Genomic DNA, 21,727 nt, shown 5'->3' with positions numbered 1-21,727 from the left:
TAAACTGGCCAAGCAGGAAATACTTTGCCCTGGGAAAGGTGAGGACCAGCAGTTGTCATCTCTTTGAATAATTTACACAGTCATGGAATCCCCAACCCACAGGAGTGAGGCAACGGAAGAGATTCAGTGCAACTGCCCTAACTGGGCTTCAGGCAGCTCTAACTCCTGCATGATCAAGAGGTTTCATTAGAAGGGAAGAGACAGAGAATATCAGCATTTTGCGGTGCTAGTTTTCTAAATATTTATTTACTTATTTGGCTGTATTGGGCCTTCGTTGTGGCAAGTGGGATCTAGTCCCCAACCAGGGATCAAACCCGGGCCCCCTGCATTGGAAGTACAGTCCTAGCCACTGGACCACCAGGGAAGTTCCTGCTGCTGCTAGGTCGCTTCAGTCATGTCCAACTCTGTGCGACCCCATAGATGGCAGCTCACTAGGTTCTGCCATCCCTGGGATTCTCCAGGCAAGAACACTGGAGTGGGTTGCCATTGCCTTCTCTGAGAGAAATCCCTAGGGTGCTATTAAAAAACTCATTTTTTAACATACTGTAGTTGAACTAGCTAATTCAGAAGAAGTCATTGTCTTAAATGATCAATACTGTTAAAGCAAATGATTTCCAATCTTCGGCACTGATCTATGTAGTACTCTGTCTTTCAATAGACATCTCTGCCCTACAAGACTGTAAGTTCCCTGAGGGTAATACCTAGATGATTCTCTTTACACACCTCAGAGTACATTTTCAAGAAACTTCTTGCAATATAGTAAACCAATGAAAAAGGAATTAGCAGGAAATAACACTAGAATCAATTATTCACTCAAGTTGTGATTAAGAGCCATGCGTATATCCCTTAAAATTTAATAAAGCCAACACTAAGCAGGAATCCATATTTTTCATCACCAGGAATATAGACAATCCAATCATAGGAACTACCTTCGATTAGTATGAACACCATTTATGTACTCTAAATTAAGTCCTTAAAGGTCTCTGACTTTCAGAAATCAAATAAACAGTTTATAAGAATTACTATGAAATTCAGAACTATATTCATAGGGTCTAAACAGCACCATTTTCCTTTCAACTCTCTCCTTTGTCCCCTCCATTACTCTTTCTTTAAATTTTTATTTTATCTTCAGAAAAGTAATATAGCTATTAGTTATAATTACTCTGACCTCAGATGAGAAAGGTATTGATCACAAACATTTTTTTTTAACCTCACAGACAACCTTGGAGCCACTACTCAATTCTACTCCTAGAAAGCAAAGCAATTTCAGCAAAACAAACACTGCCTTCTATGTGAAAATGCCCCATTACCAAAACCCACTTTGGAGTGGGGGAGTCTGTCAAGGTTTTCCTGTTTGCAACACCAGCCAAAGGGCAAACTTCATCACCTTGAAACCAATTCAAACTATCAACTGAAATAACCAAGCAAATGACATTCACCATTTAGCAACATGATTCAAATTAAAGTATACCATAATAAACTAAAGAGAAGTTTTTTCATTATTATTTCATCATTATCAGCAGAATCATATAGAAAGGGACTACAGGCTCCCACTGAGACATGTAAAACAACATATGTGTGTGTGTGTGTGTGTGTGTGTATACACACACAAAGAACATATAGGACTACAGCAATTTTAAAATTTTTACTTAATCAACAAATATTTATTGAACAATTGCTATATAGCAAGCATGCAATATCTTGAGTCAAAAACTATATATGTTAAGAATGAAGGGAAAGATTTGGTTTAGTTTAACTGTATAACCTTATTAATTATCCATTTCCCTTTATCTGTACAAACAAAGCATGTCATTCTTGTGATTTTCTTCTTTTAATTATTAAGGCTAGCAGACATCCATGGGTAATTTAAAGTTTCCATTTTCCTCTGGAGACTTTTCTCTGAATTCTGCTTAAACTGATCAATTAACTGGTCCTATAAGTAACTATATTTTACTAATGCACAGAAGTAACACAGACATATCTATATACATGAGAAAAAGAGAGAACCAACAGTATTAGACTGATATTCCTTCATTTTTATCTCAGAACTAATAAACAAGATACTTCATATTATCTGTAATTAACAGTTAACATGTTTTCTCCCTAAGATGAGAAACAAGGCAAGGATGCCCATTCTTATCACCCTTATTCAGTATTATAATAAAGGGCCTAACTATAAAGAAAGAAAAGGCATATGACCACAGGGGAAAGGAATTAAAAAGGTTTCTTCACAAATGAAATAACTGAGTATGTATAAAGTTCTAAAGGAATAAAAAGCTACCAGAACTAACAAGTTAGTTGAGCAAGACCATGGGATTCCAGAGAAAGTAGCAATTAATAGACAGGCAAAGACAAGCTATCATATGAATAATAGGAGTTCCTAAAAGAGAAAAAAACCTGAAGGCAATGGAGCAGTATATGAAAAATTATAATTCAAGAAAAGTTACATAAAAACATTTTAAGTGATTTGTCTATATACTGGAAGATTATACTATATACCTGAGAATATCACCCCAGAACAACAAAAACAACCAACACCAAGACACACTCAATAAGATTACTGGACTCTAAGGAAAAAATTCCTTTGAGCTTCTAGGCAAGACAACACATGATTTTTAAAAAGGGGAAAACTTACAGTGTCACCAGACTTTGAAAGCAGTGCTCTACGCCAGAATTTTATATCTTGCAAAACTGATTATCAAATATAAAGAGCCCTATTATCGACATACCGTAACCAAGAGGCTGCTGTTCCCAGGAATCCTTTCTAAGAAACCTGCTCAAATGCACTTCAAACCACCAAAAATAACTAGAAGGATATTTACATGGGATCTTGTGGCAGGCATTAAACACATAGTCATTTGTGGAATGAATGCCAAATAAGGGTTGAAAATGAGAGATTATGTAATGACTACATGATGATAGAGAATTCCCATTGAAAATATTTGGGAGGAGAATGGAATCCAGTATTAGCAAAAAAAAAAATCTTTTTAACATCTTCAGTAACTATAATTGGTGATGTACAAGTATTATTATCCTGACACTACCATATGGTCTTCTCTGCTGGCTCAGACAGTGAAGAATCTACCTGTCAATACAGGAGACCCAGGTTTAGTCGCTGGGTCAGGAAGATCCCCGGGAGAAGGGACTGGCTCTCCACTCCTGTATTCTTGCCTGGAGAATTCCTGTGAAGAGCCTGGTAGGCTATAGTCCATGGGGTCACTAAGAGTGGGACACAACTGAGTATCTAACACTTTTACCACATAAAGAAAGTGAGAAAAGCTAATGACAACTATGAAAGTGAAAGTGAAGTCACTCAGTCGTGTCCGACTCTTTGAGACCCCATGGACTGTAGCCCGCCAGGCTCCTCCATGCACCGGATTTTCCAGCCTAGAATACTGGAATGGGTTGCCACTTCCTTCTCCAGGGGATCTTCCAGACCCAGAGATCGAACTCAGGTCTCCTGCATTACAGGCAGGCTCTTTACCATCTAAGCCACCAGGGAACCCCAATGACAACTACGGGATAATTCTAATTCTATCATCCTCAGTGTACTTGAGAACTAGGATTCTTGGTGAAGGAAATATATATGTAATATATGAGATTAAGGTGAAAACCCTACAAACTTAAGTGTAAATTGGAAATGTCAATATGAACTCGTGAGCTATTTTATCTTAAAAGTTGCGTTTGTGTGTGTATGTGCCCACTGAAAAGAATGAAATGGACTAGAAATAATAACCAACACAGAAGCAAACCTCCAGATGTGGTGACGAAACTCCATTTTCCATTAAAATAACCAAGGCTTTGCAGAGAAATGGTTGATTGTACATCTGGGACAAGAAATGTACATGATGAGCTTGGAACACCTTATCAAACCACCTGAGAGCAAGGAAGCTATCAGAGAGTTCCAGGGTCATGTCAAAGGGTCTCAGAAACCAACCTGAAGGGCAGCACAGTGGCCAACGGCAGGACAGCTTGAACTTTGAACTTGGGCAAGAATCGTGATTGACTAAAGCCCAAATATGTTTCCATTCATGAATTTCTAACTACGGTTTTTAAAAAATGGATTACCAGTCACCTTCTGAGAATGACAGAAAACCAACTTATTAGCTAGGAAATCGGGTAAACAAAAAGAATCTAGAATTTACTCTGCCTTTCTCTATAAACTCTACCAACAAGTAAATAGCAGATGAGGGGGAACATGCCCTTATAACATCATTACAGCTAATTTCTGACAACAGGATGATAAGGTAGAAAGTCACTATTTTCCAAACTCCAAAGAAATACAGACTCTGGGCATTATGCATCAAAAGCTGGTAACACTGCAAACAGACAAACCACCACATGTTACGAGCCTCCTGATGAGAATACAATTCAACCTAAAATCCCGTCAAGGCACTGCAGCAAGCTGCCAATTTGCAGCAAAAACAGGACAGGGGGACACACTGAACTGCACTGGAATATGCAGTTCAGCAAAATCTGGACTATGAAGAATTCGCAGGTTGAAAGGCCCAGGTTCTTCCACACATAAATTTTCAACAGATAAGGAAAGAGACAGAAGGGGAACCTACTGATTAAGAGATTTTAAAATACACTTCAGGTTTTTCCTCCTAAATGGGTCATTTCTTGAACTGAGGGGATAGTGACAGAGGTGTTTGCTTTAGAGTAATTCCCTAACCTATACACTGTTCAGCATATAATTTTTATATATTATAAAATTATAATAAATTTTAAAATTTATTATTGTAGAGTTAAAATAAATCTCTAACAACAACAACAACAAAAAAATACTCTAGAACTAAATAACCACAGATTTCCCAGTAAACAAAAAGGGGAAGAGAAGTAAAAGTGCGGTAGCTGTCTCTCAAGTCTTTTCAACCTCCTTATATATCTCAGAACCCACACAAAAGCGGTTTGAACCCATGGTATGTAAACAGGATGTCACAGTTAGCTGGAAGAACCCCAGTACATGCTTGTAGAAAGAAAACTGTATTCTGTCCTCTGATCATCTTTGGAGGAGGTAACTGGAATGACACTGAAAGAGACCAAGCAACTCAGAATTATTACTAAAGAGATTCCAAGAGAATATCACAAAAAACCTGCTCGTTTTCTGTATTTTGTGGCACCTGATTACTGTTTACACCACCGAAAGGACAGGAAAATGAAAAAGCATGAAGAGTGAACAGAACTGCACTCTGCCTGCTCTTCTGTACTGAGGACAGGGAACTTCACTCGTTCTTTCTGAGAACATAACTGTGAGCTTTAAGAGGCAGGCGGTTCAGGAACGAAGATCCTAAGCTGTCCATTTGGGTTCTGGCTGTGTCATGAATCATCAGCAAGACAAACTGCCTGGGTCGCTGAATCTTCGTTTTCTCACATACACATGAAAATGGTTAAACAAGATGAACACTGACACTTATTCCAGCACTAAAAATCTTGTTGAGAAATATTTGCCCCCAAAAGGTAATATTTGCCACAAGAATCCACCAAGATTAAGCAAATAATACCACAGTGGCAAAGATCATTAGACGTTTTTTTCTTTCCCATTTAGAAAGTTTTATTTAACTACAAAAAAATAAAATTTCTTTGAAAATTCCCCCCAAAAAGCTGTGATGGATGCTCAATCTTTTTGCACCCCACTGAGCTCCAATAAAGTTGAAAATCAGCAAATGAAAACAGAAGAAGAAATTTCATTTTGAATATTTTATATTCTGGTTTATGGTTTCACAAATCCATTTGTAAAACTATGACAGAAATTACTGTGGCTTTAAAAAGTAACAATAATGAAAACAGGTTAAAAAAATTCCATTTCCTTCCTCTCACCTCCAGTTTATAGTGTTCAAATTTAAACTCCACCCATCAAAATTCCAAGTAACATTCAAGTCACTACATTAAGCGCCAAACAGAAAAGAAATAAGAACACAAGAAATGAACATCCCTGAAAGGTGAAACCCAAGAGTCTAAAGGATGGTCCATGTCTCCTAGAGGACAACAAAAATGATCATCATGACCACAGAATTTTCCTTTTTACATCACGTTAGGCTTTTTCAGAACGATTTTCACAGACATTACATGCTGCCTCATGCAAGCTTCATGAAGAACCTGTGAGTTAAAGGATGGATTATTACTTTGAAAATAAGGAAAATGAAGATTAGAGAAGTAAGCTTAAAAAAAAGGAATACAAGAATAAGAGAGGAAATTAACATTAGGCTCTAGAACTTAAAACAAAAGGGATACATCAAAATACTCAGGAAAAAAAAAAAAAACATGGAAGAGATTGCTACCTGCTGAAGAAGAAAGATGAGACTTCACTTAAAACCTGGACAAAAGCATCTCTCTACTTGGGTCACCCTCACTACTGGGGTAGGGAGGCCACTAGAGCTTCAGAAGTTGGAACACTTCACTGTAGAAGGAATGTGTTTTCAACTACTCGCAAGTCTTGTAAGCAAGAGGATGCTGCAGAAAGTAACTGAACTTGGTGAATCCATCTTCCCTCTCTACCACTGCAAAATTCAAGAACTAGAACACAGAGAAAACCCCAAACCTTTCCTATGGTTACAGAATTTCAAATCCTCATACTCTAAAGGCAGTGGGAGGAGAGAAGGTTGAGTCTGATATATGATGTACGAGCCCTAATGAAATTCAATCTCCCTGTTAAAATAAAATGTATTTGGGCATAGACTGCTAACCACCATAGCAACAACAAAACCCAACAGCTAAGGGAAAAATATATTTCTAAAATAGTATTTAGAAAATAAAACATTTTTTATTGCTCTGACATGGCCTCTCTCATTTAAAGTTCTCAGCAGATGATCTTACTTCTTATTTCACTGAAAATCAGAAATAATCAGAAGAGAATTGCTGTTTCCTTCCACCACTGTGTCTATCAAACTACTTGCTCTGTGTCCACATCTGTTAAAATAAATCAATTGTCCTTACTGCCATGTAAGCCCAATACTTCTGCTTGTATGCGGGATCCCAGTCGCTCATGCACACTCTGCTGCCACACGTGTGCTTAGTTGTTCAGGCATGTCCAACTCTTTGTGACCCCATTGACTGTAGCCCGGCCAGGCTCCTTTGCCCGTGGAAATTTTCCAGGCAAGAATACTGGAGTGGGTTGCCATGCCCTCCTCCTGGGGATCTTCTCAACCCAGGGATCAAACCCACATCTCCCGCATTGCTGGCAGATTCTTTACCATCTGAGCCACCAGGGAAGCCCATGAATACTGAGTGGATAGCCTATACCTTCTCCAGGGGATCTTCCCAACCCAGGATTGAAATGGGGTCTCCTGCATTGCAAGCGGATTCCTTACCAGCTGAGCTATCCTGTGTGCTGCAACTTAAGATCCTGCGTGCCGCATCTAGGACCTGGTGCAGACAAATAAATTGCTTTTTTTCTTTTTTAAAATAAAAATACAAAACAAAAACTTTCTTTGACTCTAAATTTTTCCCCACTCAGCTGTAGGTCCATTTCTGCTTCACTTTATATACCAAACCTCCTTTAAGTTGCAATCTGTACCCTGTCTTACTCTCTCATTCTGTTTTAAATTCACTCACATCAGTCCTATATCCATCCCCACCTCTCCACTGCAACTGCTCAGCAAGAACCACCACCAGCTCGCTCCTGGTTGACAAACTCAGCAGATCAATTCTCGGTCTGCAACTGACTCAGTCTCTTGGCAGCACTTACACAGCTGACCACTGTCTCTCTTCTTGAGACGTATCCTTCACTTGGCTTCTGAGACAAAACACTCCTGGTTTCTTCCACCTGGACTGAGCCCCCTCTGCTGGCTCCTAGTCCTTGGTCTTCTCCTCCTCTGTCTACCCCAATTCCCTAAGCAAAGGTCATCAGGCTCATGGCTTTATATACCAGAATGAGGATTCCCAAATACTTGTCTTAAATCTCAACCTCATCTATATAAACAGCTGTCTAGTAACCATCTCAACTGAAGCATGTTCCAGTCAGAATTCCTGATGTCCCTTCTGTGAAGCAAGTGGGGAAATCTATCTTTTTTCTATCAAAACAGGCCAACTGCACATGCTCTGCATCCTAATCAAAAGGAAAGGTCTCTCATCTGTGCTTCCTGAATAATGAACGTCATCCTAGGTTTTGTTCTACTCAACACTTTTCTCACTACAAGGTGTCAGGTAAGTAATAGCTGCTTCGTACAAGAGGAATATCGCAATTACAGTTCTCTGATTCTTAGACTCTTATATAAGAGTTTCATACTAAAAATATATGGCCCTTGGAAAGTTATTATCTAACTTTTACTTGAAGGATAAGAAACTTTCTGAACATTAATTGTTATAGCTATAGGTAACGGGGCTTAAAACTGTTGGGTATTGAATCCAAAACTTTTGCCCTAAAACTTTTCTTAAAATAGTCTCAGATACACCATCATGACTAGGTTTTGACCTCTTACAAATGTGGGGAAAAGAAGCGCGGCCCCATGATTAATAATTGCCTGATTTCCACTCATTCTTCAAGTAACAACTCAGATGTCATTTCCTCCAGAAAAGTCTTTTCTAACCACTGCAACTTTAGGTCTTAAGTTTTTTGGGTATTCTTCTGTAGCGCCTGATACATTTCCCTAGCATAGATTCTATCATATTCTATTACCATAGTCTCTTGGTTTATGTGCGCCTCCTATTAGATTCTGAGAAAGCTGGAGTGCTCACTGTTGCTTGCCAACTCATATCCCTTCTCCCAACTCATACCTTTTTTCTTACTAACAGAAACTTGATTTTGTTTGTTGTCAGTCCTTTGAGGCATTGTGCTTGGGAATGTCTCCCCAAATCCCAGGTCAGGTTAAAAAAAAAAAAAACAGTCTAAAGAAGTCAGTGAAGATGTCTCCATTCTCCTTGCTAGTAAGTAACTTTTAGGTCTGACTTTGGGATCCAGTTCTAGCCAGAGGTATGCAGTTGGAGTTTTGAGGAATGACTCTCCTCTCTACTAAAAAAGAGAATGACGAGGGTAATCTCTCTCTTCACTGGCTGTGCACCCTAAGTGCACATAATACTGGAAACAATTGCTACGACAGCAATATTGCCACAAAGAAAGAAGAGCAGCATCAAAAGGACCGTGTATCGTAGCAGACACTGCCGCCACGAAATTAATCAAACCAGAACTGTGATCTCCAGGTTTCTTACTATGTGAGATGATAAAACCCTCACGGTTCAGGCTACCTTTGGTTGAGTCTTTTGCTACTTACAGCCAAAGGTACCCAAGCTGAAATGTCTTGGTTCATCACAATATATTAATGTAGCGGTAAAGCCAAACAAATCCCGGCGTCCATATTATTCTACTGTACTATCAGGCTTTCTTCTTAACTGGCTAAGCCAGAATTTGAACCAACTTTTTTTCTTTTTGCCTTAGCGCAGGCCTTGCCTCCTTGCTTTCCACTACGAGATGCTCCTGCCTAACAACCGACAGGGTCACCCTCAACGGCGCCGCTTCACCCTTTCATAGGCTGAATGGCGACTGTTTATTTCAATCAACTCTTATGACTCCAAATCCAGACCTCTTTTTACTGAATCACAGTTGACCTAGAAAATCTAGGCATTTGCACTTTATTTACAAACTTACTAGCCTGACACTATTCCAGATGCCAGACATCATCAGAAGTTCATTTTGGCAAATGAGGTACAAGAAGTGTTGGGAAAATCTAAGACACTTACACCTACAAAATACTTGCCTTTCTGATGACTTAATATGTATGTTTCAGAACAGAAAAACTATTTTCTATACGTACGATATGCACTAAACGCTGAACACCTATCTATCTCACAACCAGGACTCACTTTTTACCTGTCCCTCCTAGTTCAAATAAACTTAAAGTACATATAATGTTAACTACACTAAAAACCACACCTTTAAAGGAAAAAGATATGTCACTAAATTCCCAGGAAAGGAATGGTTTCAACCAATGAAGTGCACAACATTTTTAGGAAACTAAAGGGGAACTCTTTTACAGATAAAAAAAGGAGGGCTCACAGAGGTGGACTGTTTCACTAGAAATCAGATTGTCAGGGCCAGAATCAGAACTAGAAATCTGGATTCAAATTCCTAATTCAGTGCTTTCTCTACAATATCATAGTGCTTCCAAGTTGTGCATTAAATATTTACTGATAATTCTTGGCCAATGTTCAAGTAAATCAAAAACCTTTTAGTAAGTTTAGGTGACAGATGCACGTTGCCTTGTATATTGACTTTTTTTTTTTTTTAAAGTAAGCTTCACTATGTCCTATTTATCTTTTCCACTTTTTAAGTCAACAAGATTTAGTTTTATTTAAATAATTTAAACAAACCAATTGTTATCAGTGTAAATACACTTAAGGGGGAGTGATGGTTCTGCCTTTAACACATCTACTTTCTACTTTATAAAAACACTGCAGCATATCATATTTATTAGACTTTGGCAAGACAGACCAAAATTGTCACATTTTTTTAAATACTATAATTTCCCTAATAAAGCAATTATCATGATAACATTGACTTCACTCAGCATCCTCTTGGTTATGAACCTAATTCCTTTGGGAAGTACTAACCTAGAACTCAGGAAATCAACAGTCTTTAGAAATTTATTTTAAAAGGTTAATTTATATGAGATCTTAGTGTTGTACCCAATTCCAATATCTATTTCACTAGAGATGAGGAAATCCCATGGACGGAGGAGCCTTGTAGGCTATAGTCCATGGGGTCGCTAAGAGTCAGACAGGATTGAGCGACTTCACTTTCACTTTTCACTTTTGTGCATTGGAGAAGGAAATGGCAACCCACTCCAGTGTTCTTGCCTGGAGAATCCCAGGGACGGGGGAGCCTGGTGGGCTTCCATCTTTGGGGTCACACAGAGTTGGACACGACTGACACGACGCAGCAGCAGCAGCAGAGGTGAGGAGTCCAAGTCAACTGCTATACTTCCGTCTTCTCTGCCAGTGCTCAAGTAGTCTGACGTCAGTCTGGACCAATGATACAGCAGAAAGTCTTGCTTAGGTCTTCAAAGAAGGAAAAGCCAGTCTCTTCCTCACTTTTAGTAAAAGTGGGACTCAGCTATATTTGTGGTCCTTATAACCACAAAAAGGACCAGGTTTAAGGATGAAGGTAAGAATATAAAAGGAAGAGGAAAAAGAATAAATGAACCTAGATCTCTTATGACAACAATTAAGTTCAGTCAACCCACCCTGAAGCTTCCCAAGGCTTCCTGTTTTGAGAATAATCCACTTCCTTATTGTGTAAGTGAAATTCAGCTGAGATTTCTATAACTTGCAGCAAAAAGGATCTTAACTGATGAAATAGTAAAATCAAGTCTATGGACAAAAAGCACTAGAAAGAGAAGAGGCTGTAAGCCTATATTATTACAAGAATCACTACAAAGAACCTCCCCCCTCAAGAGATGGTTCAAATAACAGCCAAGACTCCGGTTTTCTCTAGAGCAAGGGAACTACAAGACCCTCCCTAATTAATATCTTGACTTAATAAACTATCAGGAAACTAAAGTATTTCTATTCATTTTTTCACATAGTTATTAGCCACCAAGCATACTTCTAGGCTCTGGGAATACAGCTATAAACAAGGCAGAATGCCCTGGAAGCTTCCACTGCAAAGAGGGAAAGATAATTAACAAGTAAATAAAAATCTTCCTCATGGATTTAGTTCTACTGTATAAAAATCAGGAAGCACTGAGCAAGTTCTATCATGATCAGTATCTGAAAATTATGAACCACTGGACTGCAAGGAGATCCAACCAGTCCATCCTAAAGGAGCTCAGTCCTGGGTGTTCATTGGAAGGACTGATGCTGAAGCTGAAGCTCCAATACTTTGGCCACCTCATGCGAAGAACTGACTCATTGGAAAAGACCCTGATGCTGGGCAAGATTGAAGGCGAGAGGAGAAGGGGATGACAGAGGATGAGATGGCCAGATGGCATCACCAACTCGATGGACATGAGTTTGAGTAAACTCTGGGAGTTGGTGATGGGCAGGGAGGCCTGGCGTGCTGCGATTTATGGGGTCACAAAGAGTTGGACACGACTGAGCAGCTGAACAGAACTGAACTGAGAGTAGAAATAAACAAGAAGACTGCATGAACTCTTACTAACATGAAGAAAAAGTCAGAGAAACATGACCTGAGAACAGTAAGAAAAAAATTGAAATAAAGAGAAAAAAAAAGTCAGGTCAGAGTTGTTAAAAAGAAGGGAAAGATGGAGAAAGGTCAAGACTATGAAATCATCAAGACACAGACACAACGAATAAAGAAATGGGAATTTAACAAATATTTCAATTTTCACATTAGAAAGAAAGAGACTAAGACAAATGGCATGTCAGACCAATTAACAAGGTCTAGAACCCCAGATCTTCTAACACCTCTCTTTAAAAATTTTTTTAAAAACCAATCTCAGACCAGCAGAAAACACTGAAGTTCCCAGCCCACAGACCAGCAAAAAACACTGAAGTTCCCAGCCCACATCACAGACTACCTCTAAACCACAACTGACTTTTCAAAACCCACCACACTGTAACCCACATTCCAGGGTTCAAAATCCACCTCATGAGATGGCCACATGAGCAAGAGACACCATTTGATTATCTCATATAGAAAAAGAGAGAAATTCCTGCACCCTCTTCTATGTCTCATATGTAAAAAATAAGGCTAATAGAGAAAATTTAAATCAAAGAAAAATTTTTAAGTGATAAACACAAACCTAAAGCTCTGCATAAAAATTGTCCAGAATTTCAGTGCTCCCACATTATGAATCTCTCTGACTGGGTACTATCAGATAACTAAACTGAGCAACTTGGTATCTTGATTTTGTCAGAAGAAATTAAGGAATCATTAAGTATCCAATGAATTGTTTAACAACTTCAAGTAACAAGGTAAAGTAAGTTACTAGGCTAAGTCATAAGCACTGGACTAAATGGCTCCCTCTTTTAATATGTATTTTAAATCATTTTAGACAGAACCATAGGCAATTGCAATTTTCAAGTGCTATCGCTACCTTTATAGTATACTACATAATGAAATGGTTTCAGAGTTCAAACCATAAGCCAATGGGAACTATCACTATGGGGCAGCCTGAGACTGGGCCCAAATAGCGGGAAAATACACAGAGGATTTTTAACCCAAAGTTGCTTATAAATGTACATTTTTAAAGACAAATATTTTTAAATAGCAGGAAACTTTAGACATTTTAAAAATATAAACATTTATTCAATTGCAAATACTGGATGCCTACTCTATACCAGCCACAATTAATGCAATTTAAATAAAGAAATCATCCTTAAATGCATATGGAATATTTGGTTATTCCTGATCACAGGGGATGATAAAAATGCCCATGTTTTATACATATAGTACTCACATGTCCTCATGTATGCCTCTAAGGCCAGTATAATTTTTAGTGGCTCTCTGTCGCTCTCAGAGGTCCCAGGTTGGCCACTGAATTACAGGCTTACTCTACCACAGTGGGTAAGCCGACAGGTGCTATATGGTAGCTAGTTACCATAATGCCAAATACTACTGTTAGATTTTTGTTACTATGTTGTAGATAAGAATAACCCAACCTCAGATAAAATGTAAGGACTCAGATGTTATATCAACAAGATAAAAGCATTCGGTGATTGCTGAATAACAACTTTAAAAGGGATTTGTTTTCTTAATTCAAACACCCAGTAGTCAAATATTCCATCGTTCAGTGCTACCAGATTAATGGTTTGCAACTAAACCCAGCAGAGCTCCACGGCCACGTGACCAACGAAAGACCCAAAACACTGGGGCCACTTGCCAGACTGCCACAAGAACAAAGGCCTAGCAGGTGGCCATCCGCTGCTCCAGATTAACTCGTGCTGCACAGAACATTATCTCCAGCATCGTATGATGTTGTTTTTGTGTCATGTTACTCCTCATATCCAATTTTCAAAATTAAGACAAAATTGGTTTTAACGATGGGCAAACCACAATAGGAGAGAACAATGATCTAAATAACATTGTTCAAGACTCAGTGAAAAGGGCCCCTCCCAAGCTGCAGAAGTAATCACCAACCCTACCCACCCCTCACCCCAATATTTGTTCAATGAAGCAGTGCTGTATCTGGAACGAATCCCGGGGCCTAGTTAAACACCAGGTGGTACACCAGGGTAAATTTTTTTTTTTTTTTTAAGTAACAGATGGCTCAAACTTTTCATCTTTATGACAGGCAGCAAAGGACTTAGGCAAGTGAAACTGTCTTCCAAGTACTTTGTACAAGTTAGACAATTACTCATGTGACTCATCCCTTCACATCATAAAGAGAGCAGCAGGTGAGAGACAGATGCTCTGCTCCTGGATCATTTATTACTCTGTATAACAGACGTACAAATGATACACAGAAACACAGATACACAGTTATGTACTTAAATATGCTTCTGTACTTAAATACGGTTATATATTTGATGGTATTCTGCTTCCTCTGTTGTAAAATTAGGGGGCTCAATTAAACGAACACACCTGTTTCAGTAAATAAAGGTGAGATGCTACAAATCTGAAATAAAAGGTCAAGAGCGAGGAGAAACATGTAGCCAGCTTCCTTGAATTTGACTTGCAGGATATTTTTAATAGAAATTTAAGAATGGAAAGTAGGCAAAAGCTGGATGGGTCAACCTACAGGCATCTGAGCACTATTTGAAATTTGCCCAAATGGACCAGGAAAGCCTACTGTAAAGTAAAGGAATTAGGCTGAGTGATTTTTTCTTCTTTCCTCCCTATCTATTTTCCTCCACCACACAATTCACCCTCCAGCCAAGGCCCAACCACAAACAACCCTGCACCCCCGCATCAGGCAAAGCTAGTGAAAGGGGTGGGTATCCCCTCATTAGCGTCAAGTTAAGTCAATGAAATCTTCACAGGAAGCACCCTGGGCCATTAAGTAGAAAGGAGGCAAGGTAGTCAGCATTCACCACCTCCTACTCCGGGACAAGGTGAGAAGCACATGGTGGGGTCAGGGGCTGCCCTGCCCATCACCTCAGCTTTCTTGTGGCTGAGAATCAAGGGATGGTGACCTATGGGTAAGAACTGCTGACCTGGGGAAGAGCTAGTGACAGGTTAACTGTTTGGTAACATCAATAACAGCCTTACCTATAGACCCAATACATGAAGCAATCCTATGAACATAGACTTCCTTACCCACCACAGGGGGCAAAGCGACACAGGAAGCAGACAAGTAACTCCAAACAGACAGGAGGAGGAGTGTGCTGCTCAAACATGTGCACCAGGAAAAGAAAAGCTACAAGCTTTTACTGGAAATTAGATCTGCTCAAAACTGCACTAGAGTTGTCTTTAAAATCCATTTGAATAGATTCCTAATACATTTCGAGCTTGGCTGAAAATCAAATACCATATATATTATTACTCCTGAGTAAAAACGAATCCCGAATTCTGCCAAGTTTTTGCAAAAAACTTTTTTTAAACACAATCTCTTTACATGTAGAAGGCTTCTTGGTGAAATACTTCTCTGAATGGTACAGATTTAACTAGTCTTACCTTTGTATGGCATTTCAATAATCATCACTGAGTTTCAAAAACCTGCACTGTTTTAAATATGGTAGCTTTATAATAGTTGATTATGTTCTTTATAAATATTTTGTGAATAAACTGAAGTAATAATATTATGCCTGAAACAAAATTTCTGTGTCAAAATTGAAAATCACACAAAAAAAGTGCTCAGTGATATTACAATAAATTAAAACTCCATAAATATTTTCTTTGGTAAAATGAAAAAAAGCAATTATTTTTAAATATCTGCTTTTACTAAAGCATATTACACAAGCCCTGAGTTAATTAGTTCACACTTGAGGTCAGCTACCTAGCATGCCTGTCAATTACAAACACTATGATCTGTGTTTCTACAATTTCTGGAACTTGACCGTTTTGCACAACACTTCCAGGAAAAATTAACACTTGGAATAAAGCTGACTTTTAAATTTACAACTATTAATTATCATTCTACTTCTGGTCTCCCCTTAACCCTACTACAATGAAAAATTATTGCAGGCTGTGCACATTTTAATTGAATGTGAATTGTTATTCTCATTTTAGTCAGGCTTTCTGACCCATTTATTCCAAACCTCATATTCTTTGTTGCAATTAACCGGATGGCCACACTGTAATGGGTATTGGCACACCATAAATTCAACAATTTATACAGACCTCAGGGCATGGATTATACCACGTAGAATTCCACTTTGAAAGAGTAAATCGCCAAGAGAGTCACAGAAGTGAGATTTAATTTCGGGAACAATGAGCAAATTGACTCTATTATTTCCTGGTCTGGTCTAGGGACATCTTCCACAGATCCTTATTTTCTTGCTTTATACCACTGTCACTTCATACAGAATTTAGCTTGGCCCCATGTGACTTCACTCCTGATATGCAAGCATAGCCATTCATTAAGCAGAAAACGAACTCATCTCCTACCATGCTTCCACTGGCTCCTTCTCCGCCACCACACTGGTCTGTTAGCTGTTCACTGAACAACCTAGTACATTCTTATCCCAGCACTTTCTCACCACTAGTCCATTCGCTGGGAATAGTCTTTCCTCAACTATCTCCACTGTTAGCACCGTATTTCATTCAGGTCTCAGCTCAAATGTCACCTGATCACAGTAATCTTAATCTTTCTCAACCATTCTATCCAAACTAAAATCCCCAATCTCTCCCAAGACTTTGCTTTCATTTTCTTCATAACATTTGTCACCGAAATTACCCATTACCTCTCTTCTCCAACTACAATGCAAACTATATGAAAGACACGTCAGTTCAGTTCAGTTGCTCAGTCGTGTCCGACTCTTTGCGACCCCATGAATCGCAGCATGCCAGACCTCCCTGTCCATCACCAACTTTCGAAGCTCACTCAGACTCATGTCCATCAAGTCAGTGATGCCATCTTATCCTCTGTCGTCCCCTTCTCCTCCTGCCCCCAATCCCTCCCAGCATCAGAGTCTGTTCCAATGAGTCAACTCTTCGCATGAGGTGGCCAAAGTACTGGCGTTTCAGCTTTAGCATCAGTCCTTCCAAAGAACACCCAGGGCTGATCTCCTTTAGAATGGACTGGTTGGATCTCCTTGCAGTCCAAGGTATTCTCAGGAGTCTTCTCCAACAACACAGTTGAAAAGCAGCAATTCTTCGGCGCTCAGATTTCTTCACAGTCCAACTCTCACATCCATACATGACCACTGGAAAAACCATAGCCTTGACTAGATGGACCTTTGTTGGAAAAGTAATATCTCTGCTTTTTAATATGCTATCTAGGTTGGTCATAACTTTCCTTCCAAGGAGTAAGCGTCTTTTAATTTCATGGCTGCAGTCACCATCTGCAGTGATTTTGGAGCCCCTCAAAATAAATTCTGACACTGTTTCCACTGTTTCCCCATCTATTTCCTATGAAGTGATGGGACCAGATGCCATCTTCGTTTTCTGAATGTGAGCTTTAAGCCAACTTTTTTACTCTCCTCTTTCACTTTCATCAAGAGGCTTTTTAGTTCCTCTTCACTTTCTGCCATAAGGGTGGTGTCATTTGCATATCTCAGGTTATTGATATTTCTCCCGGCAATCTTGATTCCAGCTTGTGCTTCTTCCAGCCCAGCGTTTCTCATGATGTACTCTGCATATAAGTTAAATAAGCAAGGTGACAATATACAGCCTTGACATACTCCTTTCCCTACTTGGAACTAGTCTGTTGTTCCATGTCCAATTCTAACTGTTGCTTCCTGACCTGCATATGGGTTTCTCCAGACACATAAAAGACTGCATAAAAGATCTGCTTAAATCACTACTATGTCCTCAGGACTTAAAAGTATTTGGTATACCTCAATAAATAACTTATCAATGCATATTTATTTCTCTCTGTGCCCATGTAAGCTTAAGTGTTTTTGTATTCAATGAAGCCGCAGTGCCTAGAACAGTGTTTAATTCCGGAGACACCTTGAACATCATGCTGACTGAACCTCACAATACAGGCCTGTTACTTTCAAATGTTCTCAAAATAAACAATTAACAATAAAGATCTTTAATTCATGTTTAAATTGATCATAAATTAAACTTCACTAGTTCCCTAATAGTTGAAACTTTTAGCAGTTTTTGAAGTTTAAATTAATACCACAATGAACTATATGTGCACATTTAAGCATTCAATATATTCCTGAAAATATATTACCTGTAAAACTGGTTACATAATATCATGCTTACATACTTACTGCCATTATATTCTGCCTTCCAAAAGAGTTGTAGCCCAAAATATAACAAGTTTTATTTCACTAATTTCACTAATATGATTTTACTAACTATATTACTGCACGTTTTCCTGTTAATTATTATTATAATCTTCCCCGGCAATAACAACATGGTGCATGGAGGGGGAAAGAACAAACCTGGCAAGTGTAAAATGGGGAACTGCCTAATGGAAGCTGAAGGTAATAAAACCCGACTCCATTAAAAATTTGCATTATTTTCTAAGAAAACCAAGAAAAGGACAACTCAGGTATTCCCAAGTATAACTAAAATTGCTTTATTCTTTAAAAAAGTCAGCTATGCTCCTAAGACTGAAAATCAAGATGTTTTAGAAACAGATAATATAAAAAATTACTTTTTAAGAAACAAGGCCAGACCACCCTCTTCCTTGGGTGTTGAGTGATTTATTTCAGTCACCATGTAAATCAATTTAAAAACTCATCTATAAAAATTCCATCTGGTTGTGAAGTCACACAAAAGGTAGCTCAACGGACAGTTTCCTTTCTCAATATTCTGTATATGTTTCTCCCTTTGCAGCTGGTATCTAGTCGCAATCACTGTAGTCTTATAGCAGAAGGTAAATTTTGTGCTATAAAACAAATCTGAGCTTGCCATGAAATCTAGGCTACTTAACTCAGGTCAGACCTGTCACAGGTCAGGCCTGCCAGCTGCTCTGCAACTTCTGTTCTAGTTTCTGCCCAGGCCTGTAATTATTTACAGTTTTGCACCTGTCAAAATCTTGAAACAATGACTTCCCTTGTTTCTCAGGATTTATAGACAGCTAAATGTACTGAGTTTCAAACCTGAACACTTCAGGCACATATGTGAAAAGGTGGTCATTATCATTTAAGTTTTTAAATTTTTATTGAAACAGATGTAAAATAGAAATGAGGGGGAAAACATAAATTCAGATTTGATGGTTAATAAATGAAACATTAAAAGTAGGTATTCTCCAACTTCAATGAATAATTACCCACAAATTGTTTTTTTAAAAATGCTTAATCCAAGGCCAGATCTCCAAAATCAGAATGTAGAAAGAGACAAAGTAGATATATCTTTACCATGTGGCCTAGAAAACATGGTTTTTAAAATATTGAGTATAAATAATATAATAAACCATAATCATCATATTAAAAGTTTGATCACTCTTAACTACTGTTGAGTATACAGTTGGGGGTGGGGTTATTTGCTTAATTAGTAGGCAGGTAAAAGAAAAACACTAAGTCAAAAGAAGGAAAGGTAAATAATAACTGAAAGTGGTTCTTTCAACTAATGTGACCACTCATGAAGACACAGAAATCAATGTCCTTCTCAGTACAGCTGAGTTTGCAACTGAGGGCTGGAGCGCTCTGGCTGGCAGGGCTTGTATTCCTTCTCCTAAGTTATGCAACTCTATCCAGAAGGTGTCTACTCCTTTAAGAAATCAGCAGCACTGGGTAAACAGAGTGCATCTGGTGCACACATGTCCACGTACAGGTAAACACATGATTTCAGTAATTACTTCCAACACCATCTGTCAGGCAGGTAGTTCAAAAGCTACTCAACAGGAAAGGCGGTTTGAAGTAATTTTTAAGTAAGTACACTTCTCATCGGCCTAAATGAAAGTAAAGATCAAAATACAAACCTGGAAGCCTGTCTGCTCCATCCTGAATTTATCCAGGGCAGAAGCAGGCAGGTTCATTCTTGCCGCTAAAAAAGATGACAACCCAGCACTGGTTGGGAAATATATGAATCTGATTAATTATCCTCAAAAGAAATTTTCTTCTGATTAAAAATGGCAGTAATTTATTCATCACTAATCAATAACTAACAAGACTAGTCTCTGCAACAGATTAAAGTGTGTCATCCGTCTGCAAAACCACCTCACCATTAATTAAGGGATAAACTGCTCTGGTGTCAAATGCTTTGAAATGTTTCTCAATATCATTAACTCAGCCTGAAAAATATCAACCCTAATGCAGAAGAACACAGGGAAAGCAAAACAGAGCCGCAAAGGGAAAAAAAATACCATTAAGAATGTTTCTGACTTCAAAAAATTGATTTGAGAAACTTTTTAAACATCATTGCAGTACTACCTTGACGGGCATCATCTATTATACCAATGGCCTTTTCATTGCTCTGATTTGTATCACTCAAGCATCTAAACAAAGTAAATACTATCAACTCTCCTACATACAGCACAATGCACGACACGAGTACATAGGACTGAATTCCCCCAAATAAGTTTATGTTTTTTTTAAGCTTCAGAGTCCTTGCCTTATCCTTACCACAATTTTTAGCATGTCAAAACAGATTTAACATTTCACCTTCTTGCTCTCTCCACCTCTCCACTCTGACACTGAAATATTAAAAATTTGTTTAGTATGTACCCCTGATAAGTGGCATGTCATCTCTGATCTTCCTCTCTCAAAGCATAACCCCATTCTAAGTATGAGGAAAAATAACAAATGCAAACTTAAGGACATTCTACAGAACAGCTGACATTCTTCAAGACAGTATTCCTCAAAACTGTCAAAAACAAGGACAGTATGAGGAACTGTCACTGACCAGAGACTAAGAAGACATGACCATCAAATGCAATCCGGGATGACATCCTGGAACAGAGAAAAGGAAATTCGTGAACTCTGGATAAATCATGGTGTGGACTTAATGGTAATGTACCCAGGCGAGTTTCTCAGTTGTAACAAAAGCACTGCAGTGATGGAAGAGGTCAACAGTGAGGAACGGGTGAAAACACGACTTCACAGCAATACTGGGTGAAGGGTATACAGGAACTCTACATTATCTTTGTAACTTTTGTGTCAATCTAAAATTCTTCCAAATTTAAAACGCCGTCTGACGTTCTATTCAGCGGGCATTTTGACCGTCCATTATTCATTCAATCAAAACTCATTCAGCAGCCACTGTATGATAGCCACACACAAGGAAACGTACTGGAGAGCATACCACGAGACGGGGACCATGTGAACACACGCTGGAACACTTCAAACGTGGGACTGAAGGAAACCCCAATAGGAAAATGATTACAAGCAGGTGGATATGAAACAAGGGTCTCACTGAGAGAAAACATACCATTATCTGTTGTTACAATGTCTGTCAGCTAATTTAAATATTTGAGCATAAAGAAGGAAGTTTCTGTAGTTCAAACCTGGAGTCTAGGGACATTCAGGGTGCTCTAACCAGAATTCTAATTCCAGACACAACGAGTATAGCTATTTCTATTATCAATATCTCAAGTAACAACTTAGTGTTTGCTAAATGGTACATTAAATGTCAGAAATGAGGGTGTTTTTGTTGTGTTTTTTTTGTTGTTTTTTTTTTTTGTAAAAACAGTAGCTTGTTTCTGTGCAGAATTCTTGCCAGAAATGGGTTTCACTTACTGAAAGTAATGGGATGCAAGACACATGAACTGACTGAACAATTTAGGGATATGACACTCTAAGCTGACAGGGCAGACGAGTTAGTGAGGTT

The 21,727-nt window shown here is 38.6% G+C and overlaps 1 protein-coding gene across 4 annotated transcripts in view; it reads right to left on the bottom strand.

Moving 5' to 3' along the window:
• CDKAL1 (CDK5 regulatory subunit associated protein 1 like 1) overlaps nucleotides 1-21,727 on the bottom strand; it is a 614,486-nt gene that overhangs the window by 458,645 nt on the left and 134,114 nt on the right. The window lies entirely within an intron of this gene.

The sequence above is a fragment of the Oryx dammah genome, unplaced genomic scaffold (assembly GCF_014754425.2).
Source record: "Oryx dammah isolate SB20612 unplaced genomic scaffold, SCBI_Odam_1.1 HiC_scaffold_11, whole genome shotgun sequence".
Taxonomy (NCBI): Eukaryota; Metazoa; Chordata; class Mammalia; order Artiodactyla; family Bovidae; genus Oryx; species Oryx dammah.
This window is presented reverse-complemented; position numbering and strand designations above follow the sequence as displayed.